We start from the raw sequence: 16,578 nt of genomic DNA on the forward strand, positions 1-16,578 counted from the left end.
ACTGTGAGTTTTCGCGAAAGGGTGTGACCCCAGCAGCATGGCGAACTTTGATGTCACGCCATGAAGAAAGAAATTAGTATAACTCAATGAAATCCAGTCTGATCAGTACCAGACTTTACAGGCATGATGTCAGACGCGCCCTGAACAGATTGATGTGCCCATTGTCAGGAATATGAAGAGCGCCACCTAGTGGGAACAGGAAATGTCATGTCTTACACTTTGTTGTACTGATTTTCACAGGTTCATTGTGGCCACCTCAAAAGCGGTGAATATCACCATCAGTCCTTCATGATGCTTTAGTGCAAAAATTGTGAGTTTAAACTGAACGGCGCACCCTGGTGGCAACGCTGTTCACCATGAAAAATGAAGTGGCTTTTGAGGGGCTTGGAAAGTTTAAAAAGTCTTGAAATTTGGCGCACACCTCCAATGTGCATAAGGCTTTGTTGTTATGTGATCATTTTCATTGAATAGCGCAAAATGGCTCCACAGCGCCCCCTACGAAATTTCAAAACATCAGCCCCAGCTCTGTGTTTTATGTATGAGTCTTAAACCTGGTAAGCTTATAGGAGATATCAAGATGTACAAAAAAGTCTCTTGGAGCAATATCCCAAATCCAACAGGAAGTCAGCCATTTTAAAATTCATGTGTAATTTTGATGACATTTTCCCCCCTTTTCAGGCCTCATACTTTGACGAACTCCTCCAAGGGATTTCATCAGATTGGACCGATCTGCAGTTTGTGGAATCTAAAGACCTTTGTGATGTTAAATTGCGAAGCTTTTTACGTCCAGGGAAACGGGGTGGTTATGGCGGCACTTAGAGTTTGAATCACTCGCCAAAAAGCAGTAATCTGCTGTCACTCAAAAACACAATGTCCAATCTCTCCCAAACGTCTCAGGTGTGATGAGACTCGAGCTTGGAAGTGTTTGTTATGCCATTTGTACATAATGGTTAGAGCGCCACCTAGTGGAACGACTAACTAATCATGAATGAATGAGTTGAAATGTTAGCTGGTGGTTAAATGCATGAATTCCATCAATGTGACATCAGATCGGACGTGCTGGTTTTAGGTGTTGGGCGTGGCTCGACGCGCCGGGGGTGCGAGGGCCCTCATAACGCTGCTTGCAGCTTTAATTATTATTATTATTCACCCCAAACAAGGGCCTTTTTGAGGGCCTAAACATGCTCAAAAACTCATGAAATTTTGCACACATGCCAGGTCTGGTGAAAAATTTTGTATTTTAATGGTTTTACATATGAGCACTGGGAAATGGCTCTAGAGCGCCACCTATGCCTTGTTAAATGCAGCCCTACGACCACATCGTTTGAGCTACATGTATGAAATTTGGCACACATATGTATCATGCCAAGACGAACAAAAAAGTCAGTGGGCCCATTGACGCAAACCCAACAGGAAGTCCGCCATTTGGAAGAGAAGGTGACATTTTGGCTCTAATTTTGCCATTTCCATGCCTCGAACTTTTGCGAACTCCTCCTTGGGGTTTGATTTCATAACCTTCATATTTGGTCAGTGTCAACTACACCCTTGTGCCATGTTAAATTGCGGAGCTTTTGAGTTTTCACAATACTATGAGGCCTTGGCGCCATGGCGAATTTCGATGACTCGCCATGAAAATCTTATTGCCTCTCATTCTGTCATAGATTTTCTGACCTTGACCAAAGTGAACACATATGATAAGGCTCCACCCCTGAACATATTTCAACTGCCATATTTTACATCAGGGACAGCGCCACCTAGTGGGAACAGGAAATGTCATGTTTTACACTTTGGGGTACAGTATAGTGATGGGTGACACCTGCAGCCTCAAATTTCTCCAGGAAAGCCTTAAGGAGTTGGTCTTGGGTTACAGTGAAAACTGTGACTTTTCGCAAAAGGGTGTGACCCCAGCAGCATGGCGAACTTTGATGTCACGCCATGAAGAAACAAATTAGTATAACTCAATGAAATCCAGTCTGTTCAGTACCAGACTTTACAGGCATGATGTCAGACCCGCCCTGAACAGATTGATGTGCCCATTGTTGGGAATACGTACAGCGCCACCTAGTGGCAACAGGAAATGTCATGGCTTTAACTTTGTTGTACTGATTTTCACAGGTTGATCGTGGCCACCTCAAAAGCGGTGAATATCAACATCAGTCCCTCGTGACGCTTCAGTGCAAAAATTGTGACTTTAAACTGAACGGCGCACCCTGGTGGCAACGCGGTCCACCATGAAAGATGAAGTGGCTTTTGAGGGGCTTGGAAAGTATATAGAGGCTTTAAATTTAGCACACCCCTCCAAATGGATGAAGGCTTTGTTGTCATGTGATCATTTTTATTGAATAGCGCGAAATGGCTCCACAGCGCCCCCTACAAAATTTCAAAACCACAGCCCCAGCTCTGTGTTTTATGTATGAGTCTGAAACCTGGTAAGCTTATAGGAGATATCAAGATGTACAAAAAAGTCTCTTGGAGCAATATCCAAAATCCAACAGGAAGTCAGCCATTTTAAAATTAATGTGCAATTTTGGCAACATTTTCCCCTCTTTCCAGGCACCGTTCTTTGACGAACTCCTCCAAGGGATTTCATCAGATTGATGTGATCTCCAGTGTGTGGAATCTAAAGACCTTTGTGATGTTAAATTGCGAAGCTTTTTACATTCAGGGAAACGGGGTGGTCATGGCGGCACGTGGAGTTTGAATCACTCGCCAAAAAGCAGTAATCTGCTATCACTCAAAAACACAATGTCCAATCTCTCCCAAAGCTCATAGGCGTGATGAGACTCGAGCTCGGAAATGTTTGTTATGCCATTTGTGCATAAGGGTTAGAGCGCCACCTAGTGGAACGACTAACAAATCATGAATGAATGAGTTGAAATGTTAGCTGGTGGTTAAATGCATGAATTCCATCAATGTGACATGAGATCGGACGTGCTGGTTTTAGGTGTTGGGCGTGGCTCGACGCGCCGGGGGTGCGAGGGCCCTCATAACGCTGCTTGCAGCTTTAATTATTATTATTATTATTATTATTCAGGCGAAACAAGGGCCTTTTTGAGGGCCTAAACATGCTCAAAAACTCATGAAATTTTGCACACATGCCAGGTCTCGTGAAAAATTTTGTATTTTAATGGTTTTACATATGAGCACTGGGAAATGGCTCTAGAGCGCCACCTATGCCTTGTTAAATGCAGCCCTACGACCACATCGTTTGAGCTACATGTATGAAATTTGGCACACATGTGTATCATGCCAAGACGAACAAAAAAGTCAGTGGGCCCATTGACGCAAACCCAACAGGAAGTCCGCCATTTGGAAGAGAAGGTGACATTTTGGCTCTAATTTTGCCATTTCCATGCCTCGAACTTTTGCGAACTCCTCCTTGGGGTTTGATTTCATAACCTTCATATTTGGTCAGTGTCAACTACACCCTTGTGCCATGTTAAATTGCGGAGCTTTTGAGTTTTCACAATACGGTGAGGCCGTGGCGCCATGGCGAATTTCGATGACTCGCCATGAAAATCTTATTGCCTCTCATTTTGTCATACATGTTCTGACCTTGACCAAAGTGAACACATATGATAAGGCTCCACCCCTGAACATATTTCAACTGCCATATTTGACACCAGGGACAGCGCCACCTAGTGGGAACAGGAAATGTCATGTTTTACACTTTGGGGTACAGTATTGTGATGGGTGACATCTGCAGCCTCAAATTTCTCCAGGAAAGCCTTAAGGAGTTGGTCTTGGGTTACAGTGAAAACTGTGACTTTTCACGAAAGGGTGTGACCCCAGCAGCATGGCGAACTTTGATGTCACGCCATGAAGAAACAAATTAGTATAACTCAATGAAATCCAGTCTGATCAGTACCAGACTTTACAGGCATGATGTCAGACCCGCCCTGAACAAATTGATATGCCCATTGTCGGAAATACGGACAGCGCCACCTAGTGGCAACAGGAAATGTCATGGCTTTAACTTTGTTGTACTGATTTTCACAGGTTGATCGTGGCCACCTCAAAAGCGGTGAATATCACCATCAGTCCCTCGTGATGCTTCAGTGCAAAAATTGTGACTTTAAACTGAACGGCGCACCCTGGTGGCAACGCAGTTCATCATGAAAGATGAAGTGGCTTTTGAGGGGCTTGGAAAGTTTATAGAGGCTTGAAATTTGGCACACACCTCCAAATGGATGAAGGCTTTGTTGTTATGTAACCATTTTCCTTGAATAGCGCAAAATGGCTCCACAGCGCCCCCTACAATATTTCAAAACATCAGCCCCTGCTCTGTGTTTCATCTATGAGTCTGACACTTGGTAAGCTTGTGTAAGATATCAAGGTGTACAAAAAAGTCTCTTGGAGCAATATCCCAAATCCAACAGGAAGTCAGCCATTTTAAAATTAATGTGTAATTTTGATGACATTTTCCCCCCTTTTCAGGCCTCATACTTTGACGAACTCCTCCAAGGGATTTCATCATATTGAAGCATTCTTCAGTGTGTAGAATCTAAAGACCTTTGTGATGTTAAATTGCGAAGCTTTTTCCTTTCAGGGAAACGGGGTGGTCATGGCGGCACGTAGAGTTTCAATCACTCGCAAAAAGCAGTAATCTGCTGTCACTAAAAAACACAATGTCCAATCTCTCCCAAAGGTCGCAGGTGTGATGAGACTCGAGCTTGGAAATGTTTGTTATGCTATTTGTCAATAATGGTTAGAGCGCCACCTAGTGGCATGACTATAATCCTGGTTGAATAAGATGAAATGTTAGCTGGTGATTAAAAGCATGAAATCCATCAATGTGACATCACATCGGACGTGCCGGTTTGAGGTGTTGGCAGTGGCTCGACGTGCCGGGGGTGCGAGGGCCCTCATAACGCTGCTTGCAGCTTTAATTATTATTATTATTATTATTATTATTCAGGCGAAACAAGGGCCGTTTTGAGGGCCTAAACATGCTCAAAAACTCATGAAATTTTGCACACATGCCAGGTCTGGTGAAAAATTTTGTATTTTAATGGTTTTACATATGAGCACTGGGAAATGGCTCTACAGCGCCACCTATGCCTTGTTAAATGCAGCCCTACGACCACATCGTTTGAGCTACATGTATGAAATTTGGCACACATGTGTATCATGCCAAGACGAACAAAAAAGTCTGTGGGCCCATTGACGCAAACCCAACAGGAAGTCCGCCATTTGGAAGAGAAGGTGACATTTTGGCTCTAATTTTGCCATTTCCATGCCTCGAACTTTTGCGAACTCCTCCTTGGGGTTTCATTTCATAACCTTCAAATTTGGACAGTGTCAACTACACCCTTGTGCCATGTTAAATTGCGGAGCTTTTGAGTTTTCACAATACTATGAGGCCGTGGCGCCATGGCGAATTTCGATGACTCGCCATGAAAATCTTATTGCCTCTCATTTTGTCATACATTTTCTGACCTTGACCAAAGTGAACACATATGATAAGGCTCCACCCCTGAACATATTTCAACTGCCATATTTGACACCAGGGACAGCGCCACCTAGTGGGAACAGGAAATGTCATGTTTTACACTTTGGGGTACAGTATTGTGATGGGTGACATCTGCAGCCTCAAATTTCTCCAGGAAAGCCTTAAGGAGTTGGTCTTGGGTTACAGTGAAAACTGTGACTTTTCACGAAAGGGTGTGACCCCAGCAGCATGGCGAACTTTGATGTCACGCCATGAAGAAACAAATTAGTATAACTCAATGAAATCCAGTCTGATCAGTACCAGACTTTACAGGCATGATGTCAGACCCGCCCTGAACAGATTGATATGCCCATTGTCGGAAATACGGACAGCGCCACCTAGTGGCAACAGGAAATGTCATGGCTTTAACTTTGTTGTACTGATTTTCACAGGTTCATCGTGGCCACCTCAAAAGCGGTGAATATCACCATCAGTCCCTCGTGATGCTTCAGTGCAAAAATTGTGACTTTAAACTGAACGGCGCACCCTGGTGGCAACGCGGTTCATCATGAAAGATGAAGTGGCTTTTGAGGGGCTTGGAAAGTGTATAGAGGCTTGAAATTTGGCACACACCTCCAAATGGATGAAGGCATTGTTGTTATGTAACCATTTTCCTTGAATAGCGCAAAATGGCTCCACAGCGCCCCCTACAATATTTCAAAACATCAGCCCCTGCTCTGTGTTTCATCTTTGAGTCTGACACTTGGTAAGCTTGTGTAAGATATCAAGATGTACAAAAAAGTCTCTTGGAGCAATATCCCAAATCCAACAGGAAGTCAGCCATTTTAAAATTAATGTGTAATTTTGATGACATTTTCCCCCCTTTTCAGGCCTCATACTTTGACGAACTCCTCCAAGGGATTTCATCATATTGAAGCATTCTTCAGTGTGTAGAATCTAAAGACCTTTGTGATGTTAAATTGCGAAGCTTTTTCCGTTCAGGGAAACGGGGTGGTCATGGCGGCACGTAGAGTTTCATTCACTCGCAAAAAGCAGTAATCTGCTGTCACTAAAAAACACAATGTCCAATCTCTCCCAAAGGTCGCAGGTGTGATGAGACTCGAGCTTGGAAATGTTTGTTATGCTATTTGTCAATAATGGTTAGAGCGCCACCTAGTGGCATGACTATAATCCTGGTTGAATAAGATGAAATGTTAGCTGGTGATTAAAAGCATGAAATCCATCAATGTGACATCACATCGGACGTGCCGGTTTGAGGTGTTGGCAGTGGCTCGACGTGCCGGGGGTGCGAGGGCCCTCATAACGCTGCTTGCAGCTTTAATTAGGGCCCGAGCACCGAGAGTGCGAAGGCCCTATTGTATCTGCTCCGTTTCTTCTTATTATTATTATTATTATTATTATTATTATTAGGGCCCGAGCACCGAGAGTGCGAAGGCCCTATTGTATCTGCTCCGTTTCTTATTATTATTATTATTATTATTATTATTCAGGCGAAACAAGGGCCTTTTTGAGGGCCTAAACATGCTCAAAAACTCATGAAATTTTGCACACATGCCAGGTCTGGTGAAAAATTTTGTATTTTAATGGTTTTACATATGAGCACTGGGAAATGGCTCTACAGCGCCACCTATGCCTTATAAAATGCAGCCCTACGACCACATCGTTTGAGCTACATGTATGAAATTTGGCACACATGTGTATCATGCCAAGACGAACAAAAAAGTCTGTGGGCCCATTGACGCAAACCCAACAGGAAGTCCGCCATTTGGAAGAGAAGGTGACATTTTGGCTCTAATTTTGCCATTTCCATGCCTCGAACTTTTGCGAACTCCTCCTTGGGATTTGGTTGTATAAGCTTCATCTTTGGACAGTGTCAACTACACCCTTGTGCCATGTTAAATTGCGGAGCTTTTGAGTTTTCACAATACGGTGACGCCGTGGCGCCATGGCGAATTTCGATGACTCGCCATGAAAATCGTATTGCCTCTCATTTTGTCATACATTTTCTAACCTTGACCAAAGTGAACACATATGATAAGGCTCCACCCCTGAACATATTTCAACTGCCATATTTTACATCAGCGACAGCGCCACCCAGTGGGAACAGGAAATGTCATGTTTTACACTTTGGGGTACAGTATAGTGATGGGTGACATCTGCAGCCTCAAATTTCTCCAGGAAAGCCTTAAGGAGTTGGTCTTGGGTTACAGTGAAAACTGTGAGTTTTAGCGAAAGGGTGTGACCCCAGCAGCATGGCGAACTTTGATGTCACGCCATGAAGAAACAAATTAGTATAACTCAATGAAATCCAGTCTGATCAGTACCAGACTTTACAGGCATGATGTCAGACCCGCCCTGAACAGATTGATGTGCCCATTGTCAGGAATATGAAGAGCGCCACCTAGTGGGAACAGGAAATGTCATGTCTTACACTTTGTTGTACTGATTTTCACAGGTTCATTGTGGACACCTCAAAAGCGGTGAATATCACTGTGAGTCCTTCATGATGCTGCAGTGCGAATATTGTGACTTTATACTGAACGGCGCACCCTGGTGGCAGCGCTGTTCACCATGAAAAATGAAGTGGCTTTTGAGGGTCTTGGCAAGTATATAGAGGCCTTAAATTTAGCACACACCTCCAAACGGATGAAGGATTTGTTGTCATGTGATCATTTTCATTGAATAGCGCGAAATGGCTCCACAGCGCCCCCTACAAAATTTCAAAACCACAGCCCCAGCTCTGTGTTTTATGTATGAGTCTGAAACCTGGTAAGCTTATAGGAGATACCAAGATGTACAAAAAAGTCTCTTGGAGCAATATCCCAAATCCAACAGGAAGTCAGCCATTTTAAAGTTAATGTGTAATTTTGGCGACATTTTCCCCTCTTTCCAGGCACAGTTCTTTGACGAACTCCTCCAAGGGATCTCATCAGATTGGACCGATCTGAAGTTTGTGGAATCTAAAGACCTTTGTGATGTTAAATTGCGAAGCTTTTTACATTCAGGGAAACGGGGTGGTCATGGCGGCACGTAGAGTTTCAATCACTCGCCAAAAAGCAGTAATCTGCTGTCACTCCAAAACAAAATGTCCAATCTCTCCCAAACATCGCAGGCATGAGTCGAGAGTCAAGCTCAGAAATTTTTGATATGCCATTTATCAGTAATGTTAGAGCGCCACCTAGTGGGACAAAAATAATGATTGTTGAATGAGATTAAATGTTAGCTAGTTGTTTGGCCATGGTGCCACAGTGAGTTTTGATATATTGCCATAAAAATTATCTGATTTCCTATTTTATTCATGTTTTATGGTCAGTGTCATGGATCAATGCAAACATTTTTGCATGTTTTTGACTTTAAAATGTGATTCTTGCAGCATTCTGTTTCATATTTTAGGCCTTGTAATTTCCCTCATGTAACATCCTAACACATATACAAAATTGTGTTAGAAATGTGCCCTCAACCAGAATTTAGTGTTCCATTTGGAATTTTTTTGGTCATTATGACATATTTTTGCAATTTCCAGATTGTATACTTTTGTACTCATTGTAGAGGTCTGCGAGTCACATGGAGTTCCTTTCCCTTTCAGCTGTGGCTTCTACAAGAATTGGGTGAAAAACATAAAAACAAATAAAAAACAAATTAATTAATAGCCTTGAAACATAATATAATCTGTGCCACAGGTTCAATGTGGTAGGGAAGACAAGGACAACCTCTCTTTGTGTGGTGTTTGCACATTAGTGAGTGAGAGTTTGAAGTTAAAGTTTACAGAGAGTGACAAAAAGAAAAGTTACTGTAGAGTTTCTCAAGAGCCCGTTTTGGGTGAAATATTAGTGTTCAGCTGTATATTGTGTTCACTGCCTCCACAGGAATAAAGTTCTGCTGGTGCATTCTTACGTCATCCCTCTCCATCTGTCTGCTAAGGTTTCGCAATTCGATGATATGGGCGATTTATTTATTTGCCCATAAGTAAGTTTGCTAACAATGATGGAGCTAATAGAAGCAGTTAACAGGATAGAAATTACAGCACTGTTTGAACACCACCTTTTTTGCACTCTCCTCAGAGTGTGCCGAAGTGCAGCGATTCAATTACTGAAATTCAAAACAGACACAAAGAAAGGCACGAGCCTATGTTAGAAAAAATGTTTGGATGGTGGACACATACATGCTCATGCAAGTTAGTCGTGTTTGATTCCTTTGCTTGCATTATACATCTGCACAAGTAGCACACTGTTTTGGTAGTCAAATAAAATCCTAAATTGGTGACTTTATTTTTTATGGCAATTAGTTTGGACTTCTTTGTTGTAAACGTTCAAATCAGTCTGTGCATGATTACATTGCCCCGCCCATCAAAAAGTATGCACATGCATGTATATATATCTTATATTGTTGATTGTTGGACTTAAAATTGTTGGTTGGCAAATTTTTACATATCACTTAACCCTACTTTACACTTTGCTATTAGACTTTATTTGCCCAGACCAGAAAGCTAATTACAAGCTACAAACCAAACTCGAAGCACTAATCATCAATCAGAAGCACCCTCGATATAGATGTAACTGGATTGACATGGTTGTTTATTACTTTAATGTAAATGTAATGGTCAATAGCATGTATTAGTCCGTTATAGCCATAAGCAAGGACACCACAGGGAGTCGAACCCTATCCCAGTAAACCAGGAGTACCATTACCAGTGTCTTTTTGCTTTTTAAGGCTAAGTGGATAAAGCAAAACCTGCATTAACAACATGTGAGCATGACTACTCTGTTTGATAGCACAACTGTACTATGTGCTATTTAAAAGTGAATACTTACTGCTATCTTTAGCAAATTGTACATTTTATTTTTCTATGTGTGATGCATACATTGTATCTGAAAGATGAATGAAAAAACAGTTACAGTTATTTAGAAGTCTATGGACAGAATTTCCTCATGTGCACAAGAACCCAGTAAATTATTGTGAAATACCCAAAGATATCTACAAAAAACTTTAAAATATTGCGTTTATTAATTAATGGTAAAGTCACTTAATGCAGGAAAAAAAACCCACTGTAATAGCAATTGGCTGAGGTTAGTCATTAAGAATGAGTGTGCACAGAATTGGGCTGACTAACATATAAAGCATAGCTAGAAGTGAGGTGTAACCTTTCCACTTCCCTCCCTTACTCAGCCATTGTGATTCAGTTAAAGGACTAGATATTACAGTCCCTGATAATGCATTGCTTTAGGATAGGAGAGAGCAGAGAGGAGAGCTAGAAGGGGGGCTGCACCAAGACACCAGACGTTCAACCTCCCTCCTGTAGGCAGACTCGTCCCCGTCCGAGATGAGTCCAATAACGGTGGTGTCATCTGCAAACTTGATTAGCTTGACAGACTGGTGGGTGGAGGTGCAGCAGTTGGTGTACAGGGAGAAGAGCAGAGGAGAAAGAACACAGCCCTGAGGGGAGCCGGTGCTGATGGTCCGGGAGTCCGAGACATTCTTTCCCAGCCTCACATGCTGCTTCCTGTCCGTCAGGAAGTCAGTGATCCACCGGCAGATGGGATCAGGCACATTCATCTGGGAAAGCTTGTCTCGGAGATGGTCTGGAAGGATGGTGTTGAAGGCAGAGCTGAAGTCCACAAACAGGATCCTGGCGTAGGTTCCTGGGGAGTCCAGATGCTGCAGGATGAAGTGTAGGGCCATGTTGATGGCGTCGTCTACAGACCTGTTGGCTCTATATGCAAACTGCAGGGGGTCCAGGAGGGGGGCGTCCGAGATGAGTCCAATAACGGTGGTGTCATCTGCAAACTTGATTAGCTTGACAGACTGGTGGGTGGTGGTGTCATCTGCAAACTTGATTAGCTTGACAGACTGGTGGGTGGAGGTGCAGCAGTTGGTGTACAGGGAGAAGAGCAGAGGAGAAAGAACACAGCCCTGAGGGGAGCCGGTGCTGATGGTCCGGGAGTCCGAGACATTCTTTCCCAGCCTCACATGCTGCTTCCTGACCGTCAGGAAGTCAGTGATCCACCGGCAGATGGGATCAGGCACATTCATCTGGGAAAGCTTGTCTCGGAGATGGTCTGGAAGGATGGTGTTGAAGGCAGAGCTGAAGTCCACAAACAGGATCCTGGCGTAGGTTCCTGGGGAGTCCAGATGCTGCAGGATGAAGTGTAGGGCCATGTTGATGGCGTCGTCTACAGACCTGTTGGCTCTATATGCAAACTGCAGGGGGTCCAGGAGGGGGGCCGTGAGGGTCTTGAGATGGGAGAGAACTAGGCGCTCAAATGACTTCATGACCACAGATGTCAGAGCCACGGGTCTGTAGTCATTTAGTCCAGTGATCCTAGGTTTCTTGGGGACAGGGATTATGGTAGAGGACTTGAAGCAGGCAGGCACATGACATGCCTGCAGTGAGGAGTTGAAGATGCCATGAGTCCACAGAGGTGATGGGGGTGTCAGTCAGGATGATGGGGGGGAGTGGGGCTGTGTGCTTCCTGAAGTCCACAATAATCTCCACTGTCTTCTGGGCATTCAGCACCAGGTTGTTGTGGCTGCACCAAGACACCAGACGTTCAACCTCCCTCCTGTAGGCAGACTCGTCCCCGTCCGAGATGAGTCCAATAACGGTGGTGTCATCTGCAAACTTGATTAGCTTGACAGACTGGTGGGTGGAGGTGCAGCAGTTGGTGTACAGGGAGAAGAGCAGAGGAGAAAGAACACAGCCCTGAGGGGAGCCGGTGCTGATGGTCCGGGAGTCCGAGACATTCTTTCCCAGCCTCACATGCTGCTTCCTGTCCGTCAGGAAGTCAGTGATCCACCGGCAGATGGGATCAGGCACATTCATCTGGGAAAGCTTGTCTCGGAGATGGTCTGGAAGGATGGTGTTGAAGGCAGAGCTGAAGTCCACAAACAGGATCCTGGCGTAGGTTCCTGGGGAGTCCAGATGCTGCAGGATGAAGTGTAGGGCCATGTTGATGGTGTCGTCTACAGACCTGTTGGCTCTATATGCAAACTGCAGGGGGTCCAGGAGGGGGGCCGTGAGGGTCTTGAGATGGGAGAGAACTAGGCGCTCAAATGACTTCATGACCACAGATGTCAGAGCCACGGGTCTGTAGTCATTTAGTCCAGTGATCCTAGGTTTCTTGGGGACAGGGATTATGGTAGAGGACTTGAAGCAGGCAGGCACATGACATGCCTGCAGTGAGGAGTTGAAGATGCCATGAGTCCACAGAGGTGATGGGGGTGTCAGTCAGGATGATGGGGGGGAGTGGGGCTGTGTGCTTCCTGAAGTCCACAATAATCTCCACTGTCTTCTGGGCATTCAGCACCAGGTTGTTGTGGCTGCACCAAGACACCAGACGTTCAACCTCCCTCCTGTAGGCAGACTCGTCCCCGTCCGAGATGAGTCCAATAACGGTGGTGTCATCTGCAAACTTGATTAGCTTGACAGACTGGTGGGTGGAGGTGCAGCAGTTGGTGTACAGGGAGAAGAGCAGAGGAGAAAGAACACAGCCCTGAGGGGAGCCGGTGCTGATGGTCCGGGAGTCCGAGACATTCTTTCCCAGCCTCACATGCTGCTTCCTGTCCGTCAGGAAGTCAGTGATCCACCGGCAGATGGGATCAGGCACATTCATCTGGGAAAGCTTGTCTCAGAGATGGTCTGGAAGGATGGTGTTGAAGGCAGAGCTGAAGTCCACAAACAGGATCCTGGCGTAGGTTCCTGGGGAGTCCAGATGCTGCAGGATGAAGTGTAGGGCCATGTTGATGGCGTCGTCTACAGACCTGTTGGCTCTATATGCAAACTGCAGGGGGTCCAGGAGGGGGGCCGTGAGGGTCTTGAGATGGGAGAGAACTAGGCGCTCAAATGACTTCATGACCACAGATGTCAGAGCCACGGGTCTGTAGTCATTTAGTCCAGTGATCCTAGGTTTCTTGGGGACAGGGATTATGGTAGAGGACTTGAAGCAGGCAGGCACATGACATGCCTGCAGTGAGGAGTTGAAGATGCCAGAAAACACTGGGGCCAGCTCGTTTGCACAGTGTCTGAGGGTGGCAGGAGACACACCGTCTGGGCCGGGAGCTTTCCGAGCATTCAGACTCTTAAACTGCTTCCTCACATCTGCTTCATGATTTACGGAGGATTTACGGAGGATAACTTCTTCAACGGGATAGAATAGGTGATAGAGAGAAGTAAGACAAAAGGGACAAGATAGGAGAGAGCAGAGAGGAGAGCTAGAAGGGGGGCGCCTGGTCTGGCTTCCCACACCTCCCCGCCGGTTTAGGCTGTACGCTCTACCTCCCCACTGCGTTCCAGAAAAGGGAAGAAGAGTAGAGAGGAGAAGAGCGGAATATTTCTTTTCTCCTTAGCATTTACGGAGGATAACTTCTTCAACGGGATAGAATAGGTGATAGAGAGAAGTAAGACAAAAGGGACAAGATAGGAGAGAGCAGAGAGGGAGCTAGAAGGGGGGCGCCTGGTCTGGCTTCCCACACCTCCCCGCCGGTTTAGGCTGTACGCTCTACCTCCCCACTGCATCCCAGAAAAGGGAAGAAGAGTAGAGAGGAGAAGAGCGGAATATTTCTTTTCTCTCATGGTTAGCTGTGCTTTTTGTACTTTTAGGTCATTATTTACATAAATTTACACACACACACACACACACACACACACACACACACTGCTGCTCACTGCCCTTTTGTCATGTAGGAGTCTTGGATTTAAACGTACAAAAAATCCCTTCATGGTCACTAAAATATGTTGGAAAGACTACAGCTTTTACATCATAATGTGTTGTTTTAACATACACATGATCAATTAATGTGCCCTTCTCCGTGGTGGGCTGTGTTACATGTTGAATGAATCCTTTGTCTGTGACAAACTTGCAAATACTTGAAGATTTTAGAACATTGTCATTAAAATCTCCCATTACTACTACTGTATTACTTTTTTTATCTAGCCAATCAAGTAACTTTCCTAGGTTTTGTTTAAACAGTGCCATGGTATAAGAAGGAGGCCGATAAATAACTGCTATTAAAATGTTCCATGTACAATAGTTGCAAAGTAAACATTCTAAATTGGCATCTGGTATAGCTATAATTTCAGATGTCAAACTGTCTGCAGTATACATGCCAACGCCACCATGCTGTTGGCTTTGTATTTCAATAAATGTTGGGTTACTTCTAGTGTAAGATGCACTTCGTGGATTATGCTGAAACCCATAACCGTCAATTTTTACAGTGTCTAATGAAGAATCGGCAGACATCCATGTCTCTGTAACAGCAATACAGTTAGGCTGCAAATGCTGTGTGCACAATACCAGATCAGCTACATGTAGAGTTAAATTCTGCACATTCATTAACACTACTGTGAAATCGTGTGTCTTAGTACATGCTGTATTTTCAGACAAAAATTGGGGCATTCTTTCGATTACATCCTTTACACCACCTTTAGAGTAAATAGCTTTTTCATTGAAATCTTGAATTATTAAACCTGACAAACTCCTAACACGACTTAAGGCAACATATGCCTGTCCTGGAGCAAACACATTTTTAAGAGACACTACTGCATCATCAACAGTAACTCCTTGTACCTTATGTACTGTACAAGCCCATGCAAGTTTCAGTGGAAACTGCCGCCGCAATCCACCTTTCTCAGTTACCTTTTCTTCTTCTGCTTCAATACCTGTAGAGCCTATTTCAAGTGCTGGGTAATACACACAGTTTTTCCTCCTTTGTGCACCTATATGATTGTCATCGAATTTTACGTAAATGGTTTTGGGAAGCTTCTTGTCCTCAGTAAGATAAACTATGTGTGTTACCGTACCACATACACCATTAACAAGACCATCCATTACATCTACATTTTTACACAACATTACGCGGGCACCTTTCCCCAAGAGAAGCTTTTCATTCAAACATGTGTTATATGTTTTGGCATGATGTCCAGTTTTTAACTCCAGTTTCCCTGTTTTCCTACTATTGACAAAATCCTGAGCAGGTATCTCAACATAATCAGGACACATCTTAAACAACTGCTGCATATTATGCTCATTTACTTGTTTGTTTGTTGGAAAAATGTGTAAAGCTGAGCTAACTTCACCAGTTTCACAATGCTTTAAGCTTTTAATGTCCTTTTCTAATAATGGAGCCCCTTTAATGTGAGTTCTTAACCTGTTTAATAATTCTGCAAACCCAACATCGCTCTGCCTTACTATTTTATTTAGTTCAACAACCCTAAATAGACTAGACCACAAGTTCATACCAACATCCTCAACATACAGGGGTTTTCCTTTTACTGGAGGCAACTGAAAAAAGTCTCCAACAGTAATAACACTAACATTTCCAAAAGGCGAAAAATCTCCAATTTGTTTAATCTGTCTTAATCTACCATGGATGTAAGCCATTAGTCTCTGATCAACCATGGAGATTTCATCAATTATCAGGATCTGCAGATCACAATATTTAGCACGTAGGCAATTTAACTTTTCCTCACCCAGAGGGGTGTAAGGTAAGCGGACATCTTTACCAATGCTAAATGTGTTGTGGATTGTTGTTGCATGTAAGTTATATGCAGCAATCCCAGTAGGCGCAGTTAATAAAACACAAACATTTTCAGGATGACGACACATTGGTGACAATAACCTTGCTGCTTCATAGTGAATTGCTTTAATCAAATGGCTTTTCCCTGTTCCTGCACCTCCAGTAATAAATACATGCAATGGATCTGGGTTTTTGCCTACTGTCTTATCCAAGCACCACTGCCTAATCTGATAAAAGACTGAAAGCTGTGTCTCATTTAGAGATCTAATTAAAGCCAAACCGTCTCTTCTGGGCATAATGTCATTTCTCTTTTCTAAATGTGAAACCTGTTGGCTGCACACAGCTAAATCTGGAATATTCTCATTGTCTTCTTCCCCTATTTGCTCTTTATCTTTCCATTCCTGCTCACACTCTAAACGCTCCAACTCCTGTTCTGGACAAAGCTCACACCAGGCATCTTCTGTTACACCATCCAAATCAATTGTATTTTGAACATTATCCAGTTTATCTGCGTTTATTTCAAACTTACGTCTATTTGCATCAACAACTGATTTCACTGAATGCAGAAATCCATCGCTAAACTTCACAACACCATTCTTGTAAAACTGTTCAAA

At 43.9% G+C, this 16,578-nt stretch overlaps 1 long non-coding RNA gene across 1 annotated transcript in view; it reads left to right on the forward strand.

The window, feature by feature from the left end:
• The window catches only part of LOC147324793 (uncharacterized), a 134,075-nt gene that overhangs the window by 2,515 nt on the left and 114,982 nt on the right, over positions 1–16,578 (forward strand). The gene's annotated exons all lie outside the window — the stretch shown is intronic.

This window comes from Aulonocara sp. 'chitande type north' Nkhata Bay, linkage group LG7 (genome assembly GCF_057382095.1).
Source record: "Aulonocara sp. 'chitande type north' Nkhata Bay isolate Kocher_YH1m ecotype deep benthic linkage group LG7, A_spYH_male_GT1.1, whole genome shotgun sequence".
Classification (NCBI taxonomy): domain Eukaryota; kingdom Metazoa; phylum Chordata; class Actinopteri; order Cichliformes; family Cichlidae; genus Aulonocara; species Aulonocara sp. 'chitande type north' Nkhata Bay.